Source organism: Pristiophorus japonicus, chromosome 22 (assembly GCF_044704955.1).
Source record: "Pristiophorus japonicus isolate sPriJap1 chromosome 22, sPriJap1.hap1, whole genome shotgun sequence".
Lineage (NCBI taxonomy): Eukaryota > Metazoa > Chordata > Chondrichthyes > Pristiophoridae > Pristiophorus > Pristiophorus japonicus.
In genome coordinates this window covers 1,923,124-1,938,770 of record NC_091998.1, presented here as the reverse complement: position 1 = coordinate 1,938,770, position 15,647 = coordinate 1,923,124, and the positions used below count along the sequence as shown (strand labels likewise).

The 15,647-nt window shown below is 53.1% G+C and overlaps 1 protein-coding gene and 1 pseudogene across 1 annotated transcript in view; both read right to left on the bottom strand.

Annotated features, from left to right (window-relative positions):
- Positions 1-15,647, bottom strand: part of LOC139235156 (glutamate receptor ionotropic, delta-1-like) — a 765,307-nt gene that overhangs the window by 415,186 nt on the left and 334,474 nt on the right. The window lies entirely within an intron of this gene.
- On the bottom strand, positions 10,859-11,311 carry LOC139234580 (small ribosomal subunit protein uS8-like; annotated as a pseudogene).

The window sequence follows — 15,647 nt, the reverse complement described above, 5'->3', positions numbered from 1 at the left end:
TGTTCCCGGCCCCTTCCGCCCTATTCCCACTCTGTTCCCGGCCCCTCCCGCCCTATTCCCACTCTGTTCCCGGCCCCTCCCGCCCTATTCCCACTCTGTTCCCGGCCCCTCCCGCCCTGTTCCCGGCCCCTCCTGCCCTATTCCCACTCTGTTCCCGGCCCCTCCCACCCTATTCCCACTCTGTTCCTGGCCCCTCCCGCCCTATTCCCACTCTGTTCCCGGCCCCTCCCGCCCTATTCCCACTCTGTTCCCGGCCCCTCCCGCCCTATTCCCACTCTGTTCCCGGCCCCTCCCGCCCTATTCCCACTCTGTTCCCGGCCCCTCCCGCCCTATTCCCACTCTGTTCCCGGCCCCTCCCGCCCTATTCCCACTCTGTTCCCGGCCCCTCCCGCCCTATTCCCACTCTGTTCCCGGCCTCTCCCGCCCTATTCCCACTCTGTTCCTGGCCCCTCCCGCCCTATTCCCACTCTGTTCCCGGCCTCTCCCGCCCTATTCCCACTCTGTTCCCGGCCCCTCCCGCCCTATTCCCACTCTGTTCCTGGCCCCTCCCGCCCTATTCCCACTCTGTTCCCAGCCCCTCCCGCTCTATTCCCACTCTGTTCCCAGCCGCTCCCTCTCCCCTCCCCTCCCTCCATGCTCACGCCCAGCTCCCACCCCCCTGCGACCTGACCCCGGGGTTACACGGCGAGCTCGGTAGGGCTGCCCCTCCCCTGAAACACACGGTTGCCACGGTGTCCAAACATGCGACTGATTCTTATTTCCCAGTCAGACAGCATTCACCATCACCCAGTGTTCGGTGGTGCGAAAGGTTCCAGTAGCCCTAGTAGTAAAGCATTTTACAGTCATACTATGAATAATTAACGTGTATTTAATAAGAATCTATTGCCACTGTGTTAATTAGCAACATTTCAACAACTGTAAATGCAGAACTATAGGAAGATTATAAATGTTTGATTTCATGAGACATGCATTATTAATTCTGACTCAGAAATATTCCCCATTGTGCTACCCTGTTCCTTGCCATTTTCTAATTCTATTTTAAGTCGATATTGTTCGGGTGAATTTGGATGTGATGTGGAGCTGAGAACAGACCCCAGCCCACCTGAGCGAGCTCGCTCTGTCTCCCATTGGTCAGTGAGGATGTTGCTGCTGGTCACTGTCAGTAGCATGCGCCAACAGCTCAGGTGTTGCAAGGATCAGCGATTCGGGCCGGATCCACCAATGGTCCCTTTCATTGTGTGTGTGTACATGGCCCATTACACAGGCAGTTACAGCAGCGTGTTCTGCCACTGTAAAGGTGCAGACCAGCCTACGTGGGACCTCCAGAGCACTGCACAGCCGCGCATTTCAACGGGTACATTGGCTCCAACCCAACCTCATAACTTAAGGTTCTGATAAAAGGACATTGACCTTGTTGGGGGCGATGGTTCCTCTGGGGAGTGCAGCCAGTGCCAAGTCCACGGCACCACGGGTGGCTCAGCTGTATAGGGAGGAGGAGGAAGATCGAGAAAGCAATAACGGTGAGGGATTCGATAGTTAGGGGAACAGATAGGCGTTTCTGCCGCCGCTGACGTGACTCCAGGATGGTATATTGCCTCCCTGGTGCCAGGGTCAAGGATGTCACTAAACGGCTGCAGAACATTCTGAGGGGGGAGGGTGAACAGCCAGAGGTTGTGGTCCATATCGGTATCAAGGACAGAGGTAGAAAGAGGGATGAGGTCCTGCAGGCAGATTTTAGGGAGCTAGGAAAGAGATTAAAAAGCAGGACCTCAAAGGTAGTAATCTCCAGATTACTCCCGGTGCCATACGCGAGTGAGTATAGAAATAGGAGAATGGAGCAGATGAATGCGTGGCTGGAGAGATGGTGCAGGAGGGAGGGTTTCAGATTCCTGGGGCATTGGGACCGGTTCTGGGGGAGGTAGGACCTGTACAGGCCGGGTGGGTTGCACCTCAACAGGGCCTGGACCAATATCCTCGCCGGGGGGGGCACCAGGATGTAATATAAGAAAGGAGAAACAAGATGCACAAAGAATTGGGAGTGACGGATAGCACTGGAGAGGGTGCAGAGGAGATTTACGAGGATGCTGCCTGGAATGGAGAATTTTAGCGATGAGGACAGATTGGAAAGGCTGGGTTCATTCTCCTTGGAACAGAGGAGGCTGAGAGGAGACCTCATTGAGGTGTATAACATTTTGAGGGGCCTGAATATAGTGGATAGCAAGGGCCTATTTCCCTTGGTGGAGGGGTCAATTACGAGGGGGCATAGTTTTAAAGTGGTTGATGGAAGGTTCAGAGGAGATTTGAGGGGAAACTTCTTCACAGAGAGTTGTGGGGGTCTGGAACTCACTGCCTGGAAGAGTGGTGGATGCAGAAACCCTCACCACATTTAAAAGTTGCTTGGATGGGCACTTGATGTACCGTAACCTGCAGGGTTACGGACCTAGAGCTGGTAAGTGAGATTAGACTGGATAACCTCTTGTTGGCTGGCGCAGATACGATGGGTAAGTACTTCAGGGAATCTAATACGGCCAGGGTGGTCTCCTGGACTAGTGTCGATCGCCTGGATGGGTCGGAGAGGAATTTTCCCAGATTTCTTTCCCCAATTGGCCTGGGTTTTTAATCTGGTTTTTGCCTCTCCCAGATGATCAGATGGCTCGGTTACTGGGGGGAAATTAAAATGTTTCTGTGCAAGAGGTGTCGCAGTTGTGTGAGGCGGACTGGTTGGGCTGGGTGCTCTTTATCTGTCCGCCATTGTTCATAGGTTTATGTAACCTTCAGGGCTGCTGACCGAGGCTGTGGCTCTTTGTCGGCCGGCGTGGACACGATGGGCCGGAGTGGCCTCCTGCGCTGTAAATTTCTATGTTTCCATGATGAACCTTTAAGAAACACTGGTTCGGCCTCAACTGGAGTATTGTGTCCAATTCTGGGCCCCGCACTTTAGGAAGGATGTGAAGGTCTTAGAGAGGGAGCAGAAAAGATTTACGAGAATGGTTCCAGGGATGAGGGACTTCAGTTACGTGGATAGACTGGAGAAACTGGGGTTGTTCTCCTTGGAGCAGAGAAGGTTGAGAGGAGATTTGATCGAGGTGTTCAAAATCATGAGAGGTCTGGACAGAGTAGATCGAGAGAAACTGTTCCCATTGGTGGAAGGGTCGAGAACCAGAGGTCACAGATTGAAGGCGATTGGCAGAAAAACCAAAGGCAACATGAGGAAAAACGTTTTTACGCAGCGAGTGGTTAGGATCTGGAATGCGCTGCCTGAGAGGGTGGTGGAGACAGACTCAATCGCAGCTTTCAAAAGGGAGTTGGATAAGTTCCTGAAGGAAAAAATTTGCAGGGCTATGGGGAAAGGGCGGGGGAGTGGGACTGGCTGAGGTGCTCCTGCAGAGAGCCGGCACGGGCTCGACGGGCCGAATGGCCTCTTCCCGTGCTGTAACCGTCCTATTTTTCTATGATTCTAATCTGAAACAATGGCACGGAAATTCCTGCCTCCCGGGTCCATACGGAATGTGTACGGACCCGGGAAGGCATCGCAAAAGCCGGTTTTCACTGCACAACGCGCATGCGCTGAAAACCAGCTTTTCCGATCTGTCAAGTTCCTGGCTTGACAGATCCTCGGTATCTCGGGAGCGAGGATATTTGCAAGGGTAAGATTGCGGGATTTACCCATATCTTGTCCAGCAAATGTCCTCAAAACTCTCGCGCCTGATAAAAGCAGGCGCATAGCCTACTGTTACAGGCGTAAGAGGTTGAAAACATACAAAATATAAATAAATTAAAGTAAAAAAACACAAATTATTTTTTTAAATCCTGCCCAATATGTTACATTTATTTTTAACCATAATTAAAACTTTTTAAAAAAAAGTGACAAAGTTTTTTTACTTTAAAAAACATTTCTAACAACTTTAATTTCTATTAGTTTATTTATGTGAGGTGTTTTTTTTAAATGTTTTATGTAGTGTTTGTGTGTCTGGGGGTGTTTCTCATTCATAGTAATAGGAATTTCAGAGTTATAAAACTACTATTACTATGAATGAGAAAATACTTACCCGTGATTGGGTGTCCAGGCCCACATGACTCCTGCGGACATCCCGACATGATTACGCTCTGTTGCACAAGAAGAAGAGGCCTCGAGTCCGGGATCTCGGGCGGGTGTTCGACCAAAAGGTAAGTGCCCATCTTTTCTCTTACTTTTAGTCGAACTCCTGCGGGAAGAAGAAACGGGGATTTCTGGGCCATTAACTCTGTTTCTCTCTCCACAGATGCTGCCTGACCTGCTGAGTATTTCCAGCATTTTCTGTTTATATCTCCCAAGTTAAGGAATAGTTTGGGGAAATGGTACAATTTTGAATGTGCATCACAGGCTATCCAACAATGAGATAGAGGGCAAGATTTGCAGAGCGCTGAGAGAGAGGTGTCAAAACAACACAGCAGGGTGATTTAACTATCCCAGTAGCAATAATCCATCTGCTCAAAATGGGGAACTCTTAGACTTCCTCGATCAGTACATAAGAACACAAGAAATAGGAGCAGGAGGAGCAGGAGTCAGCCAATCGGCCCCTCGAGGCTGCTCCACCATTCAACGAGAGCATAGCTGATCATCGACCTCAACTCCACTTTCCAGCCCGATCCCTCGATTCCCCTAGACTCCAAACATCTATCAATCTCAGCCTTGAATATACTCAGAGACTGAGCCTCCACAGGCCTCTGGGGCAGGGAATTCCAAAGATTCATCACCCTCTGAGTGAAGAAGTTTCTCCTCATCTCAGTCCTAAATGGCCGACCCCTTATTCTGAGACTGTGCCCCCTGGTTCTAGACTCCCCAGCCCGGGGGAAACATCCTCCCTGCATCTACCCTATCAATCCCCCTCAGAATCTTGCTTGTCTCAATGAGATCACCTCTCATTCTTCTAAACTCCAGAGAGTATCGGCCCATTCTACACAATCTCACATCATAAGATGGCCCTCCCATCCCAGGCCGTGTCTGGTCCAGCAAGGGACGTTGCTGAGTTTTATTTGGGCAGATGAAGTGAGACAAGTTACTGAAGAGAGAGTTACAGGACAGTCGGGAAATAGCGATCACAACATAGGCGCCACGTGAACTAACAAGGTTAATGAAGAGTCAAAGGTCAGGGATCCAGTCCGAATTAATTGAGCAGAAAGGTCGACGGGTCAATAAGGGAGAAAGTCCAAGTCTGAGAGAGGTATAGCTACAGTCCCATCAGGCGAAAAGCTGCTGCGAGACTGTGTACAGTTCCAGGCACAATTCGAGAGATTGAAATTAGACTAAACCTTGAAAGGGAGGCATGTGATAAAGCTGGCCAAAAAGATGCTCAAGATAATCACGAGGTGCAGTGGGGAGTTGAAAAATTATCAGCAGATAATATAAGGGAATAACATGAAATAATAAGGGCTTTTATAGGCATCAATAAAATAAGATAAAGTGAAGATAGAATCACACATTATTCAAAGGACCTTAAAGCCTCGGAAAGCACATAATGCAAGCTCACAGAGAGATACTGCCGGAGAGCGGGAAGAGGCAGTTTAATAGAGGCTTTTCAAATTATGAAGGGTTTTGATAGTGAAATAAGGAGAGACGGTTCCCTGTGGCTGGGGAGCCGGTAATGGTGGATAATCAATTTGAAGCTGTGATTGCCAGAGCGAGGTTGCAGACATATTTTCACCAGTAGTTTATTGCAGCACGCAATGGTTTGCAACAGGGAATGTTTGAAGCAGAAGCCATTCTATCTTTTCAAGGTTGAGTAGATAAAGATTTAAAGCAAAGGAATGTACAGGGTGACGGGCATTGTTTCCGCTAAGCTCCGAGGCCGAGCAGTCATCAGCAAAGTCCCGCACAGGCCGCTCACTGGCTTGGGCAGTGGGGGAGGGGCAGTGGGGGAGGGGCAGGGGGCTATGGGGGAAGGGCAGTGAGGGAGGGGCTGTGGGGGGGTCAGTGGGGGGCGAGACGGAGGGAGGGACAGTGGGGGAGGGGCAGGGGGGCTGTGGTGGAGGGCCGGGAGGGCAGTGGGGGAGGGGCAATGGGGGGGCGAGGTGGAGGGAGGGGGAGTGGGAGAGGGGTAGTGGGGGGGCAGAGGGGGATGGGGCGAGGTGGGGCAGTGGGAGAGGGGGCAGTGGGGGAGGGGCAGGATGGGGGGCAGTGGGGGGGCAGAGGGGGATAGGGCGAGGTGGGGCAGTAGGAGAGGGGCGAGGAGGGGGGCAGTGGGGGAGGGGCGAGGCGAGGAGGAGGGGGCAGTGGGGGAGGGGGCAGTGGGAAGGGGCGAGGAGGGGGCAGTGGGAGAGGGGCGAGGAGGGGGGCAGTGGGGGAGGGGCGGGGCGGGGGCAGTGGGAGAGGGGCGAGGCGGGGGGGGCAATGGGGGAGGGGGCAGTGGGAAGGGGCGAGGCGGGGGGCAGTGGGAGAGAGGCGAGGAGGGGGGCAGTGGGGGAGGGGGCAGTGGGGGAGGGGCGAGGCGGTGGGCAGTGGGGGATGGGGCAGTGGGGGAGGGGCGAGGCAGGGGGCAGTGGAGGATGGGGCAGTGGGAAGGGGCGTGGCGGGGGGCAGAGGGGGAGGGGGCAGTGGGGGATGGGGCAGTGGGGGAGGGGCGAGGCAGGGGGCAGTGGAGGATGGGGCAGTGGGAGAGGGGCGAGGAGGGGGGCAGTGGGAAAGGGCAGGGCGGGGGGCAGAGGGGGAGGGGGCAGTGGGGGAGGGGGCAGCGGGAAAGGGCGGGGTGGGGGGCAGTGGAGGATGGGGCAGTGGGAGAGGGGCGAGGAGGGGGGCAGTGGGAAAGGGCAGGGCGGGGGGCAGTGTGGGAGGGGCGAGGCGGGGAGCAGTGGGGGCAGTGGGGGGCAGTGGGGGAGGGGGCGAGGCGGGGGGCAGTGGGGGCAGTGGGGGAGGGGGCGAGGCGGGGGGCAGTGGGGGCAGTGGGGGAGGGCCGAGGCGGGGGGCAGTGGGGGAGGGGGCAGTGGGGGAGGGGTGAGGCGGGGGGCAGTGGGGGCAGTGGGGGAGGGCCGAGGCGGGGGGCAGTGGGGGAGGGGGCAGTGGGGGAGGGGGCGAGGCGGGGGGCAGTGGGGGCAGTGGGGGAGGGCCGAGGCGGGGGGCAGTGGGGGAGGGGGCAGTGGGGGAGGGGTGAGGCGGGGGGCAGTGGGGGAGGGGGCGAGGCGGGGGGCAGTGGGGGCAGTGGGGGAGGGGGCAGTGGGGGAGGGGTGAGGCGGGGGGCAGTGGGGGCAGTGGGGGCAGTGGGGGGGGGGCGAGGCGGGGGGCAGTGGGTTTATATTTGGATTGCTGTAGGAAGGAGCCAGCTGAGATATGATTGGCCGAATGCCCCTGAACTGTAAGTGCCTACAGTCTGGTTGAGACGAAGACTCGCTGGCCCACGGTGACAGCTCCCACCCACACGCCCTGGGAGGGTGAAATATTGTGAAACGCAGGACAAGATCCGTGTTCAGAATTATAAAGTGACCCACTCAAGTGCCCTGGACACTGGCTGCACCACAATTCTCTGCACCGATCTTTTAAATAATGATTTCTGCAGTTCTTAATTCTCACATATTGTTAAATTTTTTTCCTAATATCCATGCCTAAAATCTTCACTTCTGTAAATATAATTTGAAAGTAACGTGTATTTTTGCCCCGGAATGTCTTGAGCACTTTACATACAGTGTGGGGGAGGTTATGCATTTGAGTGGAAATGTTATTGTTTGTACAAATGTGGTTTAATGTGTAAACATTTCTATCTGACAGGAGATGGGAATGGTTCGGAAATTCCAGTATGTAACACAACCCAATCAGGGTTCATTGCAAGATCAGGGCGGCACGATTTCAGATTCTAAAGGACAAGAAATCCACTTGCAGGAACTGCCAGATCTTCTCCACAACGGGAGAGTGTCTGATAATCCCAACTACGGCCAAGATATGAATCACATTCTCCTCCCTGTCCATCACACTGAGTCTCTGCAGGAATCACACACTCCCATCTGTCAACTTCCACTCAATCTGGCAATCGCACTTGGTGAGGTTCACACCATTAATTTGCATTTCCAGTCCCTTTAATTGCCCAATTAACTGTGGCAAATTACCCAGCTCAAGACCAAACACATTATTTTCCTCCCATACTGTCCCCCTGGCCTGTGCGGTTTGGGTTAATGAGGTGGGGTCTCCTGGCTGGGGAAACTGCAGTGCAGTCTGACGATCAGACAGTGGTCACTGGAGAAACGGCAATTAATGTCACTCTTAGCAATGTCAATGTGCTGAAGACTGACAGACCCTAACTTTCCCCAACTCCTACTCAGTGTCCAATCTGTGTCCTGTGTGAAGCCCCGGGGAGGTTTGCTCACATTAAATGTACGTATGGGTGTGGCTTGGTGTTACAAACAATGCACGCACCTTTGTGAGGACCCTGAGCTTGTGAAGTGCAGAATCCGGGAGACACTGCTGGAGTTCAGAGTCAGAGTGGGCTCACCGGTCCCGCTGAGGGAGCTCTGTGCTGGGACCCCGGGATAACCCCCACTCTCTCCAATACAAGCCGTCACCCTGAAGAGTTGGAGTTTCACATTCCCACGTTCCTGGAAAATCTCTCTGCTCTCGGTTTGAATTAACACGATGTGGGGTGTGCAATGTTAGTACAACAGGCGCCCATTTCTAACCATTGGTTGGGATTTGGTGCTGAATGGGGGCAGGGTGTTCTAGCAGGCTCTGCTGGGTTAGTTCGAAGGTGAGTGCATGTATAGGACCAGTTCTGCTTCACAGGCTCCTCCTGCAGCCAAACACTGCATGCACAACACTCGCTCTGTGAAAACAAGGCATCGCTCGCTACACGACCATTAGGAATGATTGTAAAATAAGACAATCAGTAAACGTATTTAGTTTTCAAAAAGAAGGGAAGGAGAAAAGAAAGATTCTCAGTCTGATTCAGCTGGTGAGCACTCTCTGGGTCGGACGGTCAGGATTCAAGTCCCACGCCAGAGACTTGAACTGACACAGGCGCTGTCTGTACTGAGGGAGTGCTGCAGTGTTAGCGGCTGTTATTGAATGGTAAAGATCCTGTTGCACTGTTTGAAGAAGCGGGCCGAGTTCAGCTGGTCCCTTAGCTAACATTCCTCCCTCAGAAACCACCACCAAAAATACAGATTAACGTGTTACTCATCTCATTGCTATTTAAGGCACCTTGCTGTGCACAAGCTAGCGGCCAAGGCTGCTTACATAACTCACTGCACGTCAAAGTGATTCAGTCTTTGTGAAGCACATTGAACTGTTCTGTCTGAGGCTGAACCAGACTGTTCGCAACCTTGGTCTCATATTTGACCCTGAAATGAGCTTCCGACCACATATCCGCAGCATAACTAAGACCGTCTATTTCCACCTCTGTAACATCGCCCACCTCCGTCCCGCCTCAGCTCATCCACTGCTGAAGCCCTCATCCGTGCCTTTGTTACCTCCAGACTTGACTATTGCAACGCACTCCTGGCTGGCCTCTCACATTCTACCCTACATAAACTAGGGGTGATCCAAAACTTGGCTGCCCCTTGTCCTAACGTGTACCAAGTCCCGTTCACCCATCACCCCTGTGCTCGCTGACCTACAGTGGCTCCCGGTTAAGCAATGCCTTGATTTCAAAATTCTCATCCTTATTTTCAAATCCCTCTATGGCCTCGCCCCTCCCTATCTCTGTAAGCTCCTCCAGCCCCACAACCCCCAAAATGTCTGCGCTCCTCTAATTCTGCCCTCCTGAGCATCCCTGATTACAATCGCTCAACCATCGGTGGCCGTGCCTTCTGTTGCCTGGGCCCCAAGCTCTGGAACTCTCTCCCTAAACCTCTCCACCTCGCTACCTCTCTTTCCTCCTTCAATACGCTCTTTAAAACCTCCCTCTTTGACCAAGCTTTTGATCACCCACGCTAATTTCTATTTATGCAGCTCGGCATCAATTTTTAAAATCTTATAACACTTCTGTGAAGCGCCTTGGGACAACTTGTATTTATATAGGCGCTATATAAATACAAGCTGTTGTTGTTTTGAGAGATGTGATAAGAGGTGATAGAAATGCAGGTCCTTGCTGAAAAGGAAGAAATTTGAACAGTGAAGAGAATAAATAGTGCGGGAAAGATTGATGGGCAAAGGAAGGTTTGCAAGGAGGTGGAGTGTTCGGAGCAGACACCATCCAGAGATCCTGGTAAACTGCAATTGGGCTGACAGGTTGTTCTAATGATGACCTGACCTCTCGACAGAATAATTAACAGATATGGGGAATTGGAGCCCAAACACTGGCCACTCTCAGCTGTGTACACACCGCCAGAGAATGCGATCTGACTGACAGACAGGATGATTGGCAGACTGTGGAAAGCCTTCTTAATGAAAAGCTGATAGCTATGCATCAGTGCTGGGATCCGTTCCCTGTCCTGGTGGTGTTTCGGATCCAGTTAACAGTACTGTTGGTCATCACCTCTGGCAAGGTGAATTTTGTGCTCGTCGAGGCAACGATGTTAATGGTGGAATAATGGAAGCGTTTCCAGTGTCAGCATGAAACTCCCAGGTCACCCCTCAATCAGTCAGAGCAAAACAATCATCATCATAGGCAGTCCCTCGGAATCGAGGAAGACTTGCTTCCACTCTAAAAATGAGTCGTTAGGTGGCTGACCAGTCCAATACAAGAACCACAGTCCCTGTGGGACAGATAGTCGTTGAGGGAAGGAGAGGGTAGGACTGGTTTGCCGCACGCTCTTTCTGCTGCCTGCGCTTGGTTTCTGCTTTTATTGCAGATTTCCAGCACTGTTTTGCTTTAGTATCTGGAGTCCCATCTCAGCCCCATCTTCATTGGAGGCCAAGAACACCCAACAGTGATGCTGGCGATTGTCCAACCCCGTGTTTTTTTTTTAGTTTGAATGTTTTATTATAGGCTGGTTTCACATTTTAGAAAAAGAATCCTAGGACTTTTCCTCCTGTATGTTTTCACTTGGCCTCTTCATGGTGCATGATGCCAGCTGAGGTCATTAGGACGAGGTACCCAAACTGACAGGAAGCAGGAGACCATTTTGCCACCTTTCGAGTTCCTTTACTTGAACATCAAATCTGGGGCTAATGACACCGCACTTGTTCAGTCTACCTGTAAGATTAACAACAATTTTCCCACCCCTGTGGTCATCGATAATCTCAAACTCTCCAATGTAGCCATGCTTCATCATTACAGTCAGGAATCTCACAATCACTTTGGAGCATGGCCGGATGAGAACTTGCCGTTTTCCGCATTTCTCGGCATTGTTGATGCTTGTAAGAGCATCGGCAAGAACATTCATGCGCACCATAATGCCAGTTTGTCAATATGGGGGAAAAAGCAAAGCTGACTACACCTGGTATTCCCAGACAGTCTCCCATCCAAGTACTAACCAGGGCTGACTCTACTTAGCTTCCATTATTAGACAAGATCGGGCATTTACAGACTACTGTGGCCTTAGACTAAAAGAACACCAGCTCCTTCAAGCCGGAATGAACCAGCGACCTAAGGATGACTTTGCTGAGTATTCCACTACAGTCCTCCACTTTACCAACTGAGCCATCGAAGGGAAGCAGCTCCAAGTTTTTTAAAGTTTTTTTGGGCACTAAAATCATTTTTTTTTTCCTCCAAGTGCCCCCTATCAAAAACACCGGCAATTAAAACAAATTAAACTTTAAAACATAAAATCAAATTAAAATTTGGTTGCCGGGCGTGATGATGCACTCCAGTCCCTCCGGTGCCCACCTCTCGCGGAAGGCCGCGAGCATACCGGTGGACACCGCGTGCTCCATCTCTAGGGACACCCTGGACCGGATGTAACTGCGGAAGAGAGGCAGGCAGTCAGGTTGAACGACCCCCTCGACCGCCCGTTGCCTGGACCGGCTGATGGCCCCCTTGGCCGTGCCCAGGAGCAGTCCTACGAGGAGGCCCTCTCCGAGGAGGCCCTCGGACCTACCCGCTCCCCTCCGCACAGGGTGCCCAAAGATCAGGAGTGTGGGACTGAACTGCAGCCAGAATTTCAGGAGCAGCCCCTTCATATAATGGAACAGGGGCTGCAACCTCGTGCATTCGGTAAAAACATGGAACACGGGCTCTTCCAGACCACAGAAATTGCAGGCGGCCTGGGGGCCCGTGAACTGACTTAAAAATTTATTGCACGGCACTGCTCCGTGCACCACCCTCCAGGCCAAGTCCGCGATAAATACGGGGAGGACTCCCGCGTAGAGTGCCCTCCATCGGGGACCCCCGCCTCCTCCGGAAGGCAAGATGGTGCGCCATGGCGTGTCCGGACGGCCGGCGAGGATGGCAAAGTTGAGAGTGTGCAGGAGCAGCCCGTACAGGAAACCCTTCTGCGCGGAACTGAAAGGCACGGAGGGGATTTCCTCGAGGAGGCTCAAGTTGTGAGGCGCCGGCTCCCGAGGAAGGCTCCGGGGTTTGGCGCCGATGAGGAATTCCGTCCAGACGGGGGTCAGTTCGGACGGGATCTCCCCACGTGCTTGAGCCTCCTCGATACACCTAACGGAGTCAGGGCCCAGAGCTGTTTTTAGCGACTCGATGGCATCGGCCGCGCGGCGGACATCGGCCGTATTTAGGCGCCGCGCCAGCGTGTCTGGCGCCATCCAGCCCGCTCCTCCGCCATCGAGCAGGTCCCTGACCCTGGTCACCTCGGCAGCCGCAGCCCTCTCTTCCGACCGGCAACTAAAACCTCGGTCGTGGAGGTACGGATTCCCGAGCAGCGGTTCCTGCAGGACGGCCGCCACTCCAGCCGGTGGAGAGCTAACAATTTTCCCACCCCTGTGGTCATCGATAATCTCAAACTCTCCAATGTAGCCATGCTTCATCATTGCAGTCAGGAATCTCACAATCACTTTGGAGCATGGCCGGATGAGAACTTGCCGTTTTCCGCATTTCTCGGCATTGTTGATGCTTGTAAGGGCATCGGCAAGAACATTCATGCGCACCATAATGCCAGTTCGTCAATATGGGGGAAAAAGCAAAGCTGACTACACCTGGTATTCCCAGACAGTCTCCCATCCAAGTACTAACCAGGGCTGACTCTACTTAGCTTCCATTATTAGACAAGATCGGACATTTACAGACTACTGTGGCCTTAGACTAAAAGAACGCCAGCTCCTTCAAGCCGGAATGAACCAGCGACCTAAGGATGACTTTGCTGAGTATTCCACTTCAGTCCTCCACTTTACCAGCTGAGCCATCGAAGGGAAGCAGCTCCAAGTTGGCAGAAATCTGGCTCCCCAGGTGTGGGAGATGGGAATCACTGATGAACAAAGGAATCGAATTCTAACTCTCAGTTCTGGAATTCAGCCCCACTTTGGGCACGAGAAAAAAAAACTAAGCTTGGTGAGTGGGAGGTTTCAAATCCTTTCTGATATATTTAAAATAAGGTGAATTTTGAACAGCGTGTGAAGGCGAAGGTGGGCACAGAGCAATAGGTGTTCGTGAGACCAACCGTGACTCAGCTAATGTTGACATGTGCCTCAGTGAATCAGGCAGTCATTTCCAAAGGGCACGGTGATTTATGAGATGACACAGAAAGGAGCGAAGGAGCTTGTGTGTGTGTGGAAGAGATGGAGTGTGTAAATGAAAAGATACAAAGCTGGATTACACGGAAACGAGGCCACCGTGCTCATCATTGAGGAGAGCTGACAGTGCTGCAGGACTAGGGGGTGCCATGGAGCAGTGGGCTGTTCGTCCAGTGTGGGGGGAAGGCGGGTGTCCAGTTGGGGCGGGGGGGGGCATGTGTGCCCAGTGTGGGGGCTGTGCGTCCAGTAGGGGGGGGGCGTGCGTCCAGTGTGGGGGGGGGGGGGGATGTGTGCCCAGTGTGGGGGGGGGGGGGGGCTGTGCGTCCAGTAGGGGGGGGGCGTGCGTCCAGTGTGGAGGGGGGGGGCCAGGTGTCCAGTGTGGGGGGGGGCAGTGTGCCAACTGTAAGGGGGCCAATGTTTTGAGCGAGGTTGACACGAGGAGTCAGCAAAGAGGCAGGAATAAAGCATGGACAGAGTGGGATTGTTCACCATGATCCCATCCCTCTGGATGTCCGCAGGGAGAGCGCTCTCTTGCGCCTCCTCATGGCTGGTTTGAAACCTGCCCGGTCGGCCAGGAGTGCTTGCCCTGCCTGATTACAATATCATTGAGAGAGTGAGAGAGGGAGAGAGAGAGAGTGAAGAGGGTGAGAGTGAAGAGGGGGAAATTGAAGAAGGAAACTGGACAAAAAGAGAGAGAGACTGGGAGGAACATAAAGTTTTGAAGAAAATCTCATTCAGCCCAATGGATCATTTCTTGAAACAGACTGTGGATAATCTGTTGGCCAATTTATTTAATCTCATCAGAGATGTGACTAACCACAGGTAAAAATCCCCAAGAAGATAAGCCTCGGTGAAATGGTCCTGATCCCCGAAGAGAATGAAGGGTTTGAAGCACACGTTGCAATCCGCTTCAATCAGCTGCCCCTTGCTACACTCCACAGAGACAGCCCAGGGACACTGTGGCCACTGGATCTCAGCAATGTGTGCCCATCGCTCTTGGTGTCATACTTGTCCCTGAAATAAGCTTCCGACCACATATCCACAGTATAACTAAAACCGCCTATTTCCACCTCCGTCACCACCCTTGCCTCAGCTCATCCGCTGCTGAAGCCCTCATCCATGCCTTTGTTACCTCCAGACTTGACTATTCCAGCGCACTCCTGGCCGGCCTCCCACATTCTACCCTACGTAAACTAGAGGTGATCCAAAACTCGGCTGCCCCATGTCCTAACTTGCACCAAGACCCGCTCACCCATCACCCCTGTGCTCGCTGACCTACATTAGCTCCCGGTTAAGCAACGCCTCAATTTCAAAATTCTCATCCTTGTTTTCAAATCTCTCCATGGCCCTCGCCCCTCCCTATCCCTGTAATCTCCTCCAGCCCCACAACCTCCCGAGATGTCTGCGCTCCTCTAATTCTGCCCTCCTGAGCATCCCTGATTATAATCGCTCCACCATCGGTGGCCGTGCCTTCTGTTGCCTGGGCCCCAAGCTCGAACTCCCTCCCTAAACCTCTCCACCTCTCTACCTCTCTTTCCTCCTTAGAACATACCTCTTTGACCAAGCTTTTGGTCACCTGCGCTAATTTCTACTTATGTGGCTTGGTGTCAAATTTTTATCTCTTAACACTCCTTGGGATGTTTCTCTATGTTAAAGGCGCTATATAAATACAGGTTGTTGTATGTTGATATAAAGAGGCAAATCTTCAATATCCCTCAGTGGGACCACATGACACGATTGATAGTAGTGAAAGTAACACTGGGACGGATGACCGACACCGGGGTGGCTACAGTTAATCCACAACTGGATGTTGCAATGGGGGGGGGGGGCAGACTGTGTGTCACTGAGTGGGGGGGGGGAAGCAGACTGTGTGTCACTGAATGGGGGGGGGGGGGACAGACTGTGTGTCACTGAGTGGGGGGGGGCCCAGGCTGTGTGTCACTGAGTGGGGGGGGGGGGCCCAGGCTGTGTGTCACTGAGTGGGGGGGGGGGGGCCCAGACTGTGTGACACTGAGTGGGGGGGGGCCCAGGCTGTGTGTCACTGAGTGGGGGGGGGGGGGCCCAGGCTGTGTGTCACTGAGTGGGGGGGGGGGGGCCCAGACTGTGTGACACTGAGTGG